This window comes from Palaemon carinicauda, chromosome 7, assembly GCF_036898095.1.
Source record: "Palaemon carinicauda isolate YSFRI2023 chromosome 7, ASM3689809v2, whole genome shotgun sequence".
NCBI lineage: Eukaryota > Metazoa > Arthropoda > Malacostraca > Decapoda > Palaemonidae > Palaemon > Palaemon carinicauda.
The window spans coordinates 100,121,630-100,131,629 of record NC_090731.1 but is presented as its reverse complement, the minus strand read 5'-3'; the positions used below and the strand labels follow the sequence as shown (position 1 = coordinate 100,131,629).

Below are 10,000 nucleotides of genomic sequence, written 5' to 3'. Positions count from 1 at the left end.
TATATCTTATTTCTCTTCCTATTGTTAGGTTAAAGTTTTTATAGTTTAAAAAGAGATAATTATTTAAATATTATTTATCTTCTTAGGGTATTTTATTTTTCTATGTTACCTTTCCTCACTGAGCAATATTCCCTGTTGGAGCCCCTGGGCTTATAGCATCCTGCTTTTCCAACTAGGGTTGTAGCTTAGCAAGTAATAATAATAATAATAACAACAACAACAACAATAATAATAATAATAATAATAATAATAATAATAATAATAATAATAATAAATCAGATCTTACTATCTCCGAACATACAAAGTCGAATTAGGATAATGATTTAGTTAACACGAATGAATTTGTCTTTTATTTGGCGGCCGATGTGGAATGTATTTGCAGTGTTTTCACTTTTTAGGTAATTTTCGTTTGAACTTAATACATTCAGTATTTCATAATTGTCTTTTCTGATATTTGAATTAATGGAATTTATTTGTATATTGCATGCATAGCAGGCCCAGATCAGTCTTTGTAACTCCCTTTTGACCTTCTGTCTCTTAGGATATATAAAAAGATTCCAAAGTAGTGTCACCAACCTCTCCCTGCAACATCCTTAATACAAGGGGAACCAGCCAGCCATGTCTATTATCAACTTCCAGATACCTGACTTCTGAGCACGACGTCCACCAAAATAAAAGACCATGAAGACTTCCATAAGTTTTCAACAGGCCCGCGTATGCCATGGCCATGGTCCAATGTTATATCTACAGTATAATATTATATAAATATATATATATATATATATATATATATATATATATATATATATATATATATATATATATATATACATATATATATATATATATATATATATATATATATATATATATATATATATATATATATATATATATATATATATATATATATATATATATATATATATATATATATATATATATATATATATATATATATATATTGGATTAAGAGACGTGTGAGGAACGTTATCTTTATCTATTAACTCTTAATGTAGACAGAAAAACACTGTAATTCGAAAACGACGTTGTATTCAAGAATAAGAGAATCTTGGATATTTCTCATAGCTGCTTCAGCGTTGCACGGCGTCACCGCTGGGATGTGCCCAGTGTGATATATCTACAGTATTCCTACTGCAAGGTTCGGGAGAATTGGTTCTTGGTACCTAAAGGATGGTTGACGAGTTAGAGAAACAGGAATAAACTGCTCTCATGTGGAGACATTTCAGTTACACCCTGATCTGACTCGGAATTTTATGCTACATATGAAACAATATAATATCTTGAAGATAAGGAAAACTTGTAAGAACGAAAGTCATCAGAAGCTGTTGTTCCTGTTCACATTCTTTTATATCTGAAATTACGACCTAGAAAACCCTTCAAAACACGGAGATGAGTTACGTCATCTGTCCATCATCGTATGAAAACTTGTCAGCAACGACCAACATATTCCATGTTAATTATCATTAGTTTCATGTGTTGTGGGTATTCTGTGGACCTTTTAAATTATTGTAAATATTAAATATAGTTATTGTTTATGTATGTTGGTTATCATTTTCTTTCTCTGTTCATTTTTTGCTATTTGTTGGCTAAATCATTCATTAAGGAAAGTAGATTGTAACGAAATCAATGATAAAGGAAAGTAAATTTTCCTTAATCTAAGTTGTATATATTAGCCAAACGTAACATCCAGAACAACGACTCAAGCAATTACCTCCCCCACCCCTAAACCCTATAAAACTGGTATCGGTGGAAAGCTTAGAATGTCTAGTCCAAAACTAACTGGAAAAAAAAAATCGTGGCTCTGACAAATAACCAATTTTTCCCATACCTTATTGAAATAGAGACGTCTGCTCACGATATTCCACATTTCCTCTAAAATATTACCGACCTGTTTAATCTCTATCTTTGATGCACTGATGACTCGTTACACACCAAATAAAAACTGGGATTGCATGAAATTAAATCTGTTTATAATTATGTAACCATATTTGATAAATAGTTACATGCTAAAGAAAGATGGGAACAAATTGTACATAACATTCCAAAACATATTTCACCAGCTTTAATTTTGTACTCACAGTAGTAATATTTAACAAGTACCGTATATGTTTGCGTAACATGCGGGGTTTGAAGACAAATTTACGGGAGTCTCACCATACAAGAGTTATGAAATTCACATCTGTTTTCTTGGAATAAGTATGGTACGTCGTTGTCCAAACTGTACATTATTATTATTATTATTATTATTATTATTATTATTATTATTATTATTATTATTATTATTATTATTATTATTATTACTTGTCAAGCTACAACCCTGGGAAAATAGCCAAGTGAGGAAAATAAATAAGGAACTAAATAAACTACAAGTGAAGTAATTAACAAAAGATAAAACATCTTCTAAACAGTAACAACATTAAAATGAATCTTTTTATATATACTGTAAAAACATAAAAAAAAGAAAGAGAAATAAGATAGAATAGTGTGCCCGAGTGTACCCTTAAGCAAGAAAACTCTAACCCAAGACAGTGGAAGACTATGTTACAGAGATTTGAGAACAGTGGTTTGATTTTGGAGTGTCCTACTCCCAGAGGAGCTGCGTAGTATAGCTAAAGAGTCTCTTCTACTCTTACAAAGAGTAAAGTGTCCATTGAACAATGACAGTGCTTTAGTTAACCCCTTGAGTGAAAAAAAATTGTTTAGCAATATCAGTGTTGTTCGGTCTATGAGGATAGGGGAGAATGTGGAAACAAATAGGCCTGACTATTAGGTGTGTGTAGGTAAATGGAAAATGAGCCGTAACCTGACAAAAGGATCCAATGTCAAAGGACCCAATAACTCTCTAGCATTAGTATCTTCACGGGTGGCTGATGCCTTAGCCAAACTGATACCGATTTACTGTGGTAAAATTACAGCCATATTTGAAATAAACATGATTTTGATTTAGAATGGCATTTCACTAAACTGTATCTAATATTAATGCAAATAATATTCATATATCAAAATAGAATCGTATTAAAAAAATAAAAAAAAAGGGAATTGTAATCTCTTCTCTTGTTTACGTTTATAGGAAAGCATGGGTGTTAAAGTCTACCACCCATGATTTCCAAATCAACTGATTGAAGCCACGCACCGAAGGATAATTTTTATCTCATTAACGAAACTATTATTATTACTTTAACTAAATTCTCTAAGTTTGCATATTAATTCCAATAGTTCTCATTTTATTTATTGTTACGTTTAACAGGATATAAAAGTTAATCGGATTTTCATATATGATGCCGGTGCAAGATAATTTGTAGCTTTTAGCTCTGTGGTGCTCGATTTTAAAGCTTTAGAAATTATTTATATCGTGTTATAACAAAACTGTTTTCTGGGTTTTTAGACACTTTGTCACGTTTTCTTGCAAATTCGCCCTTTCCGTTTAATTGCGTGATTTGCACATTTATAGTTCTCAATACTTTATTTTTTTCTATTTCCTCCAGTTTCAGACTTCCCAACTTCATAGCGCTTGAATTAGTCACAATTTTATATTAGTGTTGATCCTGTTGTCCCTTTGAATGAGAATTTAGTCAACATAATTGATAGGCGTATCCCTTCTCGTGTGCTAAGGTACCGAGCGAAGCACAAACCATGGTTCAATGATGATTTTTGACGTGCTTATTTGGAAAAGCAGTATTTGACCAAAAATAACTTTACTCAGCTTAGAGCTTGTGCCCAATGAGTTTATGCTTCAACAGAAGAGCAATGATATTTAACCAGAATAGGAACCCTTTCTAGTACAACCTAGGCGCTTAAGTGGTAGACTACCCTTAAATCTGCACTCTTTCGTGTAAATGCAACAACTCCTCCTTTATTTAAACCAGATGGCTCTGTCAATTACTATTCAAAGGAAAGGGCAACCTTTTTGGCTGTTGTACTTGACAGTAAGTAGAATAATGAGAAACTCGAACTTCCTCATTCCTGTTTTCCTGGGGCTAAACTAACTAGTTTTGCTTTTCCATCTGAAAAATTAAAGCTCTGTTGATGGACCTTGATGCTTATGGAGGTGTAGACCCAAATGATTTTATATATATATATATATATATATATATATATATATATATATATATATATATATATATATATATATATATATATATATATATATATATATATATATACACACATATATATATATATATATATGTATATATATATATATATATATATATATATATATACACACACACACATATATATATATATATATATATATATATATATATATATATATATATATATATATATATATATAAACACTGCAGATTTCATAGTTCGTAAGTTATCTGTTAATTTGCGGAAGTTAGCAAGAAGAGGAGCTTTTGGCACTTGTTGGAGAATTGGTAATATTACTCCAATATCTAAATGTGTTTCTGGTAGCTCAATTCCAACTTATTACCGCCCAATTTCCATAACTCCCATGTTATCTAAAGTTTTTGACCGTCTTTTGGAAAAACGTCTTGATAGAATTGCTGAAGGTAATCATCTGTTCCCTAGTAGGTGGGTTGTTTTTTAGCCTCATTATTTATTTTTTAAGTAGTAGATCGCAAAGATTTGTTGTTGATGGACATCATAGTGAGTATAGGAGTATGGTATCTGTTGTTCCTCAGGGTAGTGTTCTTGGCCCATTACTTTTCATACTATATACACATGAAATGTGGTTTGGCCTAGAAAACAATTTTGTTGCATATGTTGATGATGCTACTCTCTTTGCAGCAATTCCATCTCTTTAATGTAGATCGGGGGTTGCTGAATTTCTTAGCCGAAGATCTAGCTAAAATGAGTGCATGGCGCAAATTATGGGCCATGTAGTTGAATCCTAACAAAAGTCAAAGTATGATTGTAAGCAAGTCAAGGACAGTGCCTCCTCAATATCCGGATCTCAGCATTGATAAAGTTTCTTTAGCTGTGTATGACTTTTAAAATTTTAGATGTGATTCTCGACAGTAAATTTACTTTAGAGAAACACATGAGGTCTGTGTCTTCTTCAATTGCCCAAAAAATTGGATTATTAAGTGTCTTTTACGATTTTTTGGTGATCAATCTATTCTGAAGAAGTGTTTTAGTTCTTTGATTTTACCTTGTTTTGAGTATTGTTCTCCTTTCTGGTCTTCAGCTGCTGATTCTCATCTTAATTTGCTGGACAGGAACTTATGGTCTATTAAATTTTGTATTTCTGTTCTAGATTTTAATCTTTGGTACCTTTGTTCAATTAGTTTATTATGCATGTTGCATAAGATTTTTTTTTTTTTTTCATAATTCTGATCATCCTTCTCATTCAGATCTTCCCGGGCAGTTCCATCCTGATCGTAATAGTGTACTACGCATGTAATTAATTCTAATAGTCAGGCCTTCTCCATCATGATGTTCAATTATTACATAGTATTCTAGAAGTTTTATTCCAGCTGTGACCAAGTTGTGGAATGATCTTCCCTAATCCGGTAGTTGAATCAGTGGAACTTTAAAAGTTCAAACTTGCAGCAAATGTTTTTATTTTGAACAGGCTGACATAAGACTGTTTTTAGTTTACATCTGAAATATCTGTTTCAATTTTTTTATTGGTTTGAAAATATTCTCTTTACATTTTTCGTTACTTCTGATATCGTTTATTTATAGCCTTATTTCCTTTCCTCACTGGGCTAAATTTGATTGCACATTGATCATATTTTACTAACTTATATTTTTTCCGGAGCGTGTTCTCTACTGCACAAATGATCTCATAATTGACATGGTTAAGAGACTTTCTTCACGACCTTATTTGTGTCTATAGCTTCCACTATGTGTCTGTTCAGTTCCCCCTTGGTTATAAGTTAGCGCAAACACATTTCAGTTTAATCTTTGACCAAGTGTATATTTTTGTTCCCTTTTCTATCCTAAGTAATTTTTGGATATGAGTGTTTAATGTAAGATAAATGTGTGCGTGTGTGCATTTGCAATCCCTGATTAAAGATAAACAACTAGATTTTTTAACATCTCTATTGTTTTTATTAAATCATTTTAGATTCAATGTTTAGTTTGAGATTTTCGGGATTGAGAGCTATATGAAGAAGAATTATATTTCCCCCACAGCAAGCATACTGTACATCTTAAATCGAGGATCAGATGTGAATAACAAAAATAGTTCTCCCAAGATTTAGGGAGCAATAATATATTCAGAGCTAGAGCCGATTGCCTTTTTAAGTACTGTGGTAGAGACAAAAAATATTGCCCCATTGACTGTTATCATAAATAACCGGGTGGAATCCCAGAAACTTGTTGTAGTTTGCTTTTTATGGACTCTGCCTTTTCTACGTAAGCGAATCTAGGAATACCCCCCCCCCCTTTCTCTCTCTCTCTCTCTCTCTCTCTCTCTCTCTCTCTCTCTCTCTCTCTCTCTCTCTCTCTCTCTCTCTCTCTCTCTCTCTCTCTCTTCTTCTTCTTCTTCTTCTTCTTTAAATAATTCTAAATCTTATTCTCATAAGCTTTCTTACCATTTTATGATGAATGTAACCTTTTCAAATACAAAGATTATAACTTTTATTCAAATTTTTTATAGTCTCATTCAGATTCTTATCTCAACATCTATTATGGAATTCTTTATTTACTACAAGATATTTCACTGTCTATCCCATTATTTGTATTCCAAGCAACTTGAAATGAATATAAAAATAGAAACTCTAATTTCTAAATGTAATTATGAAGTAAACAGAGATGCTGTACTATCACCGTAGAGCTGATCTGTTAAGACTACATAAATTACTACGAATAAGTATCTGTTCGAATGACAGAATAAAAGTGCTAAGTGAAACTTTATAAAAAAAAATTACAAAAGAATTTAATATCGAATAATAAGGTCAATTTATCTTTTAGAGATAATCAGGGTAGAAGTGCTGTCAAACGGTTGCATTATAAATTGTCTTTTTGCATTTGCCTTCAAATCTTACGCAAAGTAGTAGTTAGTGCTGGCAAAATGGAATTTGTATCCAAATATCTGTCAAATATCTAGAATATATCCAAAAGAATACAAGGTAATTCGAATCGCATACCAGAAACATCATTAGCTGGAATAAAGAGTTATATTGTAATACGTATTCTGGAAATAAGTCATTCTTTTAATGGTTGTATTGTGTTATATAAAGCACTGCTGTAATGCAGTAAGTATCTATAGAAGCACCACGCTAGGTATATATACTCGAAGATTCCTGAACGCTATATTTTGTAGACAATTCTTTTGAAAGCTGGCGATTGCCTTGTAAACAAAGTTGAAATTGATGGATACAGTTATGAAAAGGCAAGTTTTAATCAAAATAATTAGATCAATGTTTATTCGACTGCTGTCTTAAGCAAGATAAACGTCTTGTGCAACATGAAACGAGTCAACCCGACTGACTATATACACACCTGTTGGTGCCCTTATTGGTCGCATAGAAAAAAAAATCCCTATAATACCACCCTATGTGTTCTCAGTTAAAAAATGCTGGGCAGTGGAAAGATGAGGAAAAACATTGCAACTATTAAATTCTAACAGTAAAGATATATGAAAATATTTTTTTCGTCAAGTAATCTACTAATTTAGTTACAGTTGAATACTATGGTCAGCAAAATTTGAAAATAAAGGAAGTTACCATGTACATGCACCCACATAAAATGTCATCCGGACTCAAAGTTTTGGTTTCATGGGAGGTTACTACATGCAAATCTAATTCTCCTTTTGTGCTGATTGAGAAAAGGCCTTAAACTTTCACCATGCTCCTAACCCTTTACTCAAGCATAGTTCAAGTAAAAGTGCCTCCAGCAGTTTAAGATAAAAAAGAAAAAAAAAAATTGATGAAGAAATTTGTTTTATAGTTTCCTATAAAAAAAGGCATCCATAGTCGAGCCATTTGAATAGAAATCAATCATATTTTCGGAATAAATGGAAGAAAAATTGGAAAATAATTACTTGTTAGTCATTGGTTCGCTATAAGAAGGGGAGGTAAATCAAGAGACCCTTGTACTGATGGTCTAAAAATCGAGTACTTGTTCTTAAGACTAAAATCTTTCAAAACATTGTTTCGTGTACGGTATATACATTTTGGTATATTTCTCATAGATAATTGAATCAGTTTGTGTAAATATCAGTACCTGATAACGAATAAAAGTTATTCAAAGCTTTGAATGTCGGATCCTAGTGCTGAACCCTTTTATTCTGCAATTTCAATTCGGTGCCTTTCCAACAAAAAATTGTGCTTTTGAATATTTGGGCCACACAGAAAAGGAAAAAAGTCAGCCATCACTTACGTAGTGAACGGAAAATATATGAACAAAATCTCAAAGAAAAGAAATGGTTTGGTAATTTTAACTTATAAATGTGAAATATTTGTTACTCTGCTCTTTCATTATGTGCATTTTTGTTGCACATAATGTAAAAAAAAAATGCACAGATACACACAAACACACACACACACACACACACACACACACACACATATATATATATATATATATATATATATATATATATATATATATATATATATATATATGTATATATATATATATATATATATATATATATATATATATATATATATATATACATATATATATATATATATATATATATATATATATATATATATATATATATATATATATATATATATATATATATATATATATATATATATATATATACATATATATATATTATCACTAACTAAGCTGCAATCCTAATTGGAAAAGCCACGTGCTATAAGCCCAAGCGCTACCACAAGGAAAGATAGCCCAGTATGGAAAGGATATATGGAAATTGATAAACTACATGAGAAGTAATGAACCATTGAAATAAAATACTCTAAAAACATTAACAACTTTAAAACAGATCTTTAATATATAAACTACAAAAAAAAAAAACATGTCAGCATGTTCAATATAAAATTTAAAAAAAAGCTGTGAGATTAAACTTTTGATGTTTTAGTGTATCAACTACCCGATTAAGATTATTCCACAACTTGGTCACAGCTAGAATATCATATCTAGAAATACTGTGTAGTATAAAGCCTCCCAATAGAGACGGCCTGAGTATGAGAATCAACTGCATACCTATTACTGAGTGTAAAGGAGGGTCAACATTATTAAAAATCTTATGCAAATGCCCTAACGAAGTAATTGAACAACGGTGCCAGAGGTTAATATCTAGATCAGAAATAAGAAATTTAATAGACCGTAAGTGTCTGTCCAACAAATTAAGATAAGAATCAGCAGCTGAAGATCAGACAGGAGAACAATTCACGAAACAAGGTAGACTGAAAGAATTAAAACCCTTCTTCGGAATAGATTGACCATCGAAAATCTTTCAAGAGTTTCTTAGTACGCTAGTTTTTTGTGCAATTGAAGAAGCGACCAAACCAATTGGTTTCTCAAAAGTAAATTTCCTGTCGAGAATGATATCTAAGATTAAAAAAAAAAAAAAAAAAATCACACTGAGTTAAAGAAAAATTATCAATGCAGAGAGATCCGGATGTTGAGGAGCAACTGTCCTTGATCTACTTACAATCATACATTGAGGTTGGTAAACTTCATCGTCATTCACCATAATTTGCACCATGCACTGATTTTAGGTAGATCTCGTATTAGAGATTCAGCAACCCCACAACTACGTTCAGGATATGAAATTTATGTAATAAGAGTAATATCATCTGCATATGCTACCAGCTCCATTTCCAGGAAAAACCACACGTCATGTGCATATGGTATGACCAATAAAGGGCAATAGATATCACATTCCTATACTCATTTTGGTGCACGTCAACAACTCTTTGCGATCCGTTATTTAAAAGTTCAATAATGATGTTAAGAAAAGACCGACCCACTTCCAGCTGTGTGATTTTTAAAACAAAGGACTTATGTTTAAAATGGTCAAAGATAGCACTAATAATTGAGGCCAGTCATACGAACTTCCTGCCCACAATCA

At 31.5% G+C, this 10,000-nt stretch overlaps 1 protein-coding gene across 1 annotated transcript in view; it reads left to right on the top strand.

Annotated features, from left to right (window-relative positions):
* LOC137643977 (glutamate receptor 1-like) overlaps positions 1–10,000 on the top strand; it is a 1,817,173-nt gene that overhangs the window by 1,248,231 nt on the left and 558,942 nt on the right. The window lies entirely within an intron of this gene.